Source organism: Colobus angolensis, unplaced genomic scaffold (assembly GCF_000951035.1).
Source record: "Colobus angolensis palliatus isolate OR3802 unplaced genomic scaffold, Cang.pa_1.0 Scaffold23, whole genome shotgun sequence".
NCBI lineage: Eukaryota > Metazoa > Chordata > Mammalia > Primates > Cercopithecidae > Colobus > Colobus angolensis.
Genome location: NW_012115488.1, coordinates 5,191,654 through 5,199,809, shown reverse-complemented (window position 1 = coordinate 5,199,809; position 8,156 = coordinate 5,191,654). Strand labels below are relative to the sequence as shown.

Below are 8,156 nucleotides of genomic sequence, written 5' to 3'. Positions count from 1 at the left end.
ACAGAGCGAGACTCCCTCTCAAAAAAAAAAAAATAAATAAAAAAGTTCTTTGACCATAGAACACTGTAACAAATATGGCTGAAAAAATGTTTCTAAATACCAACTCTTGCTTCCATTCCTTTTTAAAAATCGTTTTTTTTTTGTTTGTTTGTTTGTTTCCAATGGGTTACATTTTAACAAGTGATTTTTAGCCTTTTTAAGTTCTTTTTTTTTTTTTTCCCCGTAATAACAAGCTTATTCTCACACAATTTCTAGCTTCTCAACAGTGGCACCTGGAAAGGGGAGGTGAAGCTGCATGCGGGTGGCTCCCGGTGGGCAGCTCCGGGTGGGCGGCTCTGGACTGGCGGGGCACGTGGTGGTTACCGGCTCTGCACGTGGTGGTTACCGGCTCTGCTCAATGTATGTGGATATGTCGATTTCCTCCGGAAGTTCTGCCACATTAACTTCAAACCGGTCCTGGACGTCATTGAGGATTTTGACATCATTCTCGTCAGACACAAAAGTGATGGCTAGGCCTTTGGTGCCAAAGCGACCCGCCCGGGCCACCCGATGCAAGTAGGTGTCCGAGTCGTCAGGCAAGTCGTAGTTAAAGACGATGTTGACTAGCTCAATGTCCATCCCCCGGCCAAACAGATCGGTGGCCACCAGGATCCGCCGCTGGAAATCCTTGAACTGCTGATAGCGTGACAGGCGCTCCTCCTGGGCCATGCCCCGGTGGATGGCGATGGCCGGGAAGTTCTGCTCCACGAGGAGCTGGGCCAGGGCCATGCAGCGCTGCACAGACTTGAGGAAGATTATCACCTGGTTAAACTCCAGCACGTCCAGGAGATCAAAGAGCTTGCGGTTCTTCTCACTGCCTTTGAGTTTGACGTAGTACTGCTGCAGGCCGTGCAGCGTGAGCTTGGTCTCGTCGTCCGCAAACGCCTCCATGGGATCCTGTATGAACTTCCTGCACACAGGCCGGATGTCCTTGCTCAGGGTGGCGCTGAACATCATGCACTGCTTCTCGTGTGGTGTCAGGCGGAAGATCTCCTGCACATCCCGCCGCATGTCCAGCTGCTCCAGCATCTTGTCACACTCGTCCAGCACAAAGTGCTTCACATTCTTTAGGCTGAAGCTCCTGTTCCGCACGAGCACCAGGATGCGGCCCGGGGTCCCCACCACGACATGGGGACAGTTCTTCTTCAACACTTTCTCATCCTTCTTGATGGAGAGACCCCCGAAGAACACAGACACCTTGACGCTGGGCATGTACTTGGAGAAGCGCTCATATTCCTTGCTGATCTGGAAGGCCAGCTCCCTCGTGTGGCACATGACCAGGACCGTCACCTGTCCGTTAACAGGCTCAATCTGCTGTAGGGTGGCCAGCACGAAGACCACCGTCTTGCCCATCCCGGACTTGGCCTGGCACAGCACTTGGCCTGGCACAGCACGTCCATGCCCAGGATGGCCTGGGGAATGCACTCGTGCTGGACCTCAGACGGATGCTCAAAGCCACAGTCCACGATGGCCCGCAGGAGCTCTGGCTTCAGCAGAAAGTCCCGGAAGCCAGAGCTGTGGATGGAAACGTAGGATCCCTTGATGTCTTTCTTAGGGGGAGCTGGCGTGCTCTCTTGAGGAGGCTGGGGCTCTTCCTCTTCATCGTAATCCAAAAGATCGTTTTCCACATCCTGTTCTGCCATGATGCTGGCTCCCAGTTCTTCTCCACGTGCTGCTAAGAGAGCCTTCTGACCGGTTTTCTTAAGTTCTTGTAATATGTTAGTTTAGTTTGTTGCTTGGGAAGTTTTTCACATTTGCAGATTGATAATTGATTTAATGCCAGGGCACTGAGGTCCAAAATTTTGTCTTAATGAAGACTCCCTCTAATAATACAATATTTTGGAGTCTGTCATCATTACTTACAAACTGTACAAAAGAGGTTGTCATAACAACCAGAGATTAGTGGCTTCATGTTCCAGATTTTCAGATTTAATGCATATACCTGAATAATAGCATCCCTCTGCTTTGCTTGGAACCATTTCTAAAATAAATAAAATGTGTGCCTTGAGCATTAAAGTGCTTAAGGATTTTTCTTTATTTTATGCAATAAAGAAATAATCTATGCAATTCTTGTCTCTCTGTCTTGTACACATGTGTGTATACACTTAAAATATATGTAAATAGGGCTGGCCGTGGTGGCTCACGCCTGTAATCCCAGTACTTTGGGTGTCTGAGGCAGGCGGATCACCTGAGGTCAGGAGTTCAAGACCAGTCTGGCCAGCAGGGTCAAACCCCATCTCTACTAAAAAAATACAAAAAAATTAGCAAGGGCATAGTGGTGGGTGTCTGTACTCCCAGCTACTCAGAAGGCTGAGGCATGAGAATCACTTGAACCTAGCAGGTGGAGGTTGCAGTGAGCTAAGATCATGCCACTGCACTCCAGACTGGGCAACAGAGCAAGACTCCATCTCTCTTCTCTCTCTCTCTCTCCCCCCCCATATATAGATATATAGATATATACACACTATTATATATGTATACATACTCTCTCTCTACATATATATATATATAAATACATACTTTGTATAGCCCACCCTTTTCCTTATCTATGAGCACGAATCCTTCACATGCCTTAAGATATGAACTCCAAAATTGTTTCAGATACACTAGGCTTCCAGCCCCTGACCCCATTCTTCCCATTGCCCTTTTTGAGCCTCTTTTCCAGTACTTATGACTTCTTAATTTGTACTCAATTTATGTGCATAAGCATCTATATTTTCCTGAGTTTCTGCACTCCTGAAAGATGGGGAATACTTACTTCTTTTAGTGTTTCTCTCAGAGGCCACTACAGTACCTTAAACATAGGAGTTAAATAGATATTGAGTGAAATGAATATATGTCTTTGTCAAACAACTGCTTGGGAAGAGCACATAGAGTTTCCGGACTGACAGTTACTGCTTTGATGGGGTACTGACGTTCTATGTACCTATGTAAATGGAGCTGCCTTCAACTTTAGAGATCAGCATTCATCTTGTTAAATATTCAAATGAGCTCTCTGTAGAGTACTTTTTTTTACTGTCATTTGATTAACTGCACTATAAAGTTATTTTATAATGTCAAAGAAAGTGCAAAGTATTCAAGACATCACAAGACTACCACAGGTCTTAGAATACAGAGGCATTTAGATTTTAAGACCAGAACTAAATTAACTATTGAGATACAGTAGTGAAAGCACTTTTCACATTGGCTGGACCCTTGAAGAATTTTCTACTCTCATTTCTTTTTCTGAGTCACTATATAAAAATCCAGTGTTGTATTTTTGCACATTTACACAATATAATAGAATTCCTAAAGAATCTAACGAAGTGTACAGGTGTAACAAGTGTAACAATTCTAAATATTTAGAATTCCTTTTCTAAAATCCAGATAATTTACATTAAATCCCACAATGAAAAACATTGCAAGCCATAGTCTTGCTGTAAGCTCATTTTACTCTGCATCTGAAAGTAATGGATTTCAGAGCTGTGTAATTCAGAACTATATTCCCCAAAGTGCAGACTGTTAGGAAAAGGCAACATTTGGGAATTTCAGACTATCTTTTGTATAATTGGTAATGAAATAATGGTACCCAGATTAAGAAGAATTAGTTCTGCTATACAGAGTGTATACAACCCAATTAGTCAATTTTTGGTGTTGGTAAAATCCACAGTTTCCCAAAACAGGTATATGGATGAAAGGAACTCTATAGGTGGTCCAGTAACTGAAAAGGGAAACTATGATCATTGAACCATCAGAAATTACCATTCAATAGGTTAAAAAAAAAAGTAAAATATCAGTAATTTCATATGGTTCAACTTAGTATATATCCTGTCTGGGGAAATTAAAAAATCACTTTCAAACAGTTGTTTTGGTAGTTAGTATGAGGGCTGGCGTGTGAATAAATATTTCACACTAGGCAGTTTCATAGATGGTATAAAATTGCTCTCACAACATAATGAATGGGAATATTTTGATAATACTAAGAAAATTAGGGTTAAGATGTAACCCTGATAAATTTATCAATATATGGGTACTTAACAATCACTTCCTGGTCCCCCTTAGAGAGGGATGCATCAAGTACAGAACTTCCTAGACTGGTTTCTAATGCTATTGAACTTGAAGATGCTATTAAATCTGATTAGTATTCTTCCATGCCTTCATCTATCTAAATATATTTGTTGAAAGCTTAGTATTTACCAAGCATAGTACTATGTTTTGGAATCCAGCAAAGAAAACACACAAAGCTTATTCTAAAAAATACAGACACCTATTCAACCCATAATAATTATGCTATCCACCTTTTGTTAGAGCTGGGAAAATTTAGGGGAAGGAGGAGTGAATTTTAGTAAGAATAATCTGAAAAATTCAAAGTTGAGATGACTGTGCAGGAATGTAACATACAGCTGTACTGTTTTACAATGACACAGAGGTACTGAATAGGAAAACATGAATGCTCTGGCATGATGCTGTGCCCCTCTGGAAGAAGAGACTCATTTTCCAATTTTTACAAAAGTGTACAATGGGTAAGTAGAGTCCATGAAAATGAGAGAGAAGGTGGAAATGGCTAGTAGGTAGTTGCTCAAAACTGCATCTGAAAACCACTCTGAAAGCCCAAGGTGATTCATCTCCATCATTCTGGCCCTTGTCCATGCATGAAAAGTGCTGAAAAGAGATCTTACCACCTCTGAGTCAGGCTTTTGTGTGGTACCCACATTTGCAATTGTAGATACAATTCACTTAAATTGGGAAGAGTCCTTAAAAGATCATCAACATAATTCTTTGACTGAAGAATCAGAGAAGTAGAGAAGTGATACTTTTCAAGGACATATGAAGTGCTTAAGTATTTTGAAGGTAGAACAACTTTTACTGCAGTAACAAACGATCTCCAAACCCCAAATGCTTAAAACAACGAAAATTTCTCGCTCACTCTATGCATCTGACAAGAGGCTATGCTTAGAGTCCTTCAGGAATCCAGGCTGATGGAGGCTGTATCCCTGTAGCAGGAAGAAGGGAAGTTGGTGAAGTGTATACTGCCTTTTAGAGCTTTCATGTAGAAGTAATGCATATCACTTCTCAGTTTTTTATTGTCAAAGCAAAGGGGTTAGAGTTTGATCCTATGTGTACAGAAATAGAGCTGTCATATTTATGAAAAGCCTTAATGACTACTATACCAGGTTAAGGAAGGAAATGTGGGTACCACACCAATCAACTATATATTATTTGAATTACATACTCACTAAAAAATCTTCACTGTATTAAGATATATAGAAAGTGGCCATCTTCCCTCTGGGTTATAAAGTTACAATAGCTATGATAACAAAACACCATTTGATAATAGATGAAATTTTTAAAAAGGTTTTGATGTGGGCAGAGTATAAATCATATAAAAGTTCACACTATTTATATTTTCTGTTGAAAGGAGACAGAAAGAAAAAGCCTAAACAGTATTTCTCCTCTATTCTATATAGCTTACTCTAAAGACCTACGCTGTGGTCTTTATTTATTGGAAACACTAAAATGAAGGCTTTTTACATTTTATGACATTCTGGTCCATCTTTTTAGTATAGTATATAGGATAATTGCAGCAGGCAGTGTCTTTTGCATACCCAATAGCCGCTTTCTCTTCCCTTTCTGGTAGAATCCTGACTTGCTTCAGTGTCTACTCTGCCCACATAAGACTTGTGAGAAAATGCTAATTGGTCAAATTTAATCATTGTCATGCGATTCCCTTGCCTGTGTTATATTCAGAGGTGAATTTATCACTTTTCTGGACAGTGACTAATGAGGGATAGTCTGAAGGAAAGCTTTCTTCACTTTGAAAAATAACAAAGACAGTAATTTTTCTTGCTGGATATTGTCAAGTCTGTATGGGATGCCTGGAACCGTAGCAGCCATCTTATGAGAATCAAAGAAATGGTTTAGGAAAAACAGGCTGAGAAACTTGGAGGACCCTAAAATTCCTGAACTCCATCTTTTGTTACGTAAGATTCAAAAAAAAAAAAATGCCCAATTCTTTAAGCCAGTGCTTCTTAAAATGCTGGCTTGAAACAAGATAAAGAACTAGTCCAGAATATATATAAACACACTTTCCTTCATTAAAGGTTTGTCTGCAAAGAAAAAAAAGATATCAGATGGACTAAACAGTGGTGACATAGTTGAGTTATATTTTGGTGCAAATTTAAACTCATTTTTTTTCAACTGGATTATTTCAATACATTTATGTTTGGTGGGAGAACCAATTTCCAACTAGCCAGGAAAAATTCACCTTTATTCGTAAAGTCTTGAAACATACCTTTTGGTGCATAAAAGGCCTAGAATTTGTTTTTAGGTAATTTTTATTCTTGGCTTCAGATTATTGAGAGGATTAACAGAATAGAGAGTGTTCATGGATCACCAACTAAATTATAGATGCAGGATACATGAATAAAGAAGCCTCTCTGGGCTCAGAAAGATCACAAGCTGGTATGAAAGGTAGATAAGGAAATCAGTAATTACAGTACCTGCTGAATTATAAGCCTGTTTACAGGGTGTTAGAGATTTATGTAGAGTGTGTTATGGATAATGAAGAGAAACCATCAAGGGACTGGGTTTGGTGGCACCTACCTATAATCCCTCAGAGAAAGAGGGATTGCGGCCAGAAGTATGAGAACAGCCTGGGCAATACAGTGAGATTCAGTCTCCTCAAAAAATAAAATATAAAAATATTAGCCATGGACAGTGACAAGCCCCTGTAGCCCCAACTACTCCAGATGCTGAGGCAGGAGGATCCCCTGGAGGGTGGCAGCCAGTTATGATCGTGCCACTGTACTCCAGCCTGGGTGCCAAATCGAGACCCTATCTCTTAAAAAAATAAAATAAAAAGGGGAGACTATAGAAAAGGTGGCACCTGAGCTAAATTAAAACATGAAGGTGGTACATAAAACTGCGTGATATGGCTGGGATGAGGCTGACACTATAGGGAAGTGACCATTGTCATGGTGAGGTGTTTTAAAGTGAGTAAAATGATGACTTGCATTTTAGCACTATTATTCTGGCATCAATTTTGAAGACACAGAGTCTGCAGCACAGACTAATCTATTAACTATTGCAGAATTGCTCTGGGATCAACTTTAACGACTTACACAATGCCCATTATACTTGCCCCATCTTGCTTGTTCCAATTAAGCACTCTACACTAGAAACTTAAGGAAATTTGCCTCAATTTAGGTATATTTTATTTTATTTTCTTAATTTTGAGGCAGTCTTGCTCTGTCGGCCAGGCTGGAATGCAGTGGTGCGATCTCGGGTCACTGCAACCTCCACCTCCCAGGTTCAAGCAATTCCCCCGTCTCAGCCTCCTGAGCAGCTGGAATTACAGGCGCCCACCACTACGCCCAATTGATTTTTTGTATTTTTAGTAGAGATGGGGTTTCACCACATTGGCCAGGCTGATCTCGAACTTCTGACCTCGTGATTCACTCACCTTGACCTCCCAAAGTGCTGGGATTACAGGCTTGAGCCACCGCGCCCGGCCAAGCATACTTTTTATATTACCTTAGTCTCTTCACTAAGCTTTCTTAAGAAGGTGAATGGAGATTATCACGTATACACTAATATACAATCATTCTCATAATGCAGCCTTCTGTGATTTTGGTTAACCCATACAAATGAAATGACAAAACTGAATGTTTAAGCCTCAAGTTAGAGTCTCTGAACCCAGGCAGTCATCATATTGGTGTAGATCTCTCATGAAACACCAGCTGAAATGGCTCACTAGTTAGTCTTTACCATATCCTAAGTGCAATCATGATCTTTCAGTAAGTTTCAGCCCATGTTCTCCCTTCTCCAGGAGACTTTCAATGTACCCATAAGATCAAAGATTAATTAATTTTGTTCTTCATTCTCTTGGAATGATTGTGATGTGTATGTGTATCCATGCATATACATTTATATATGTGTGTGTATATATATAAATGTGTACATGTCTGTATGTGTGCATGTGTGTATGTATACATCAAAGAGTAAAAGATTTAAGTACTTGACTAAAGTATCTTTGAGGGTAAATCAAGGATATATGTAAATTAATACATTAATAGTTCTATGACCGGGCCGCGCGCTGTGGCTCAAGCCTGTAATCCCAGCACTTTGGGAGGCGTAGA

At 40.6% G+C, this 8,156-nt stretch overlaps 1 pseudogene across 1 annotated transcript; it reads right to left on the bottom strand.

Annotated features, from left to right (window-relative positions):
- Positions 1 to 220: 220 nt before the first annotated feature.
- LOC105513379 lies at positions 221 to 1,734 on the bottom strand (annotated as a pseudogene). Its single transcript, XR_001002011.1, has 2 exons — positions 373 to 1,734; positions 221 to 340 (listed from the first exon to the last, which is right to left on the bottom strand). The product of XR_001002011.1 is annotated as an ATP-dependent RNA helicase DDX39A pseudogene (transcript).
- Between the last annotated feature and the right edge of the window lie 6,422 nt (positions 1,735 to 8,156).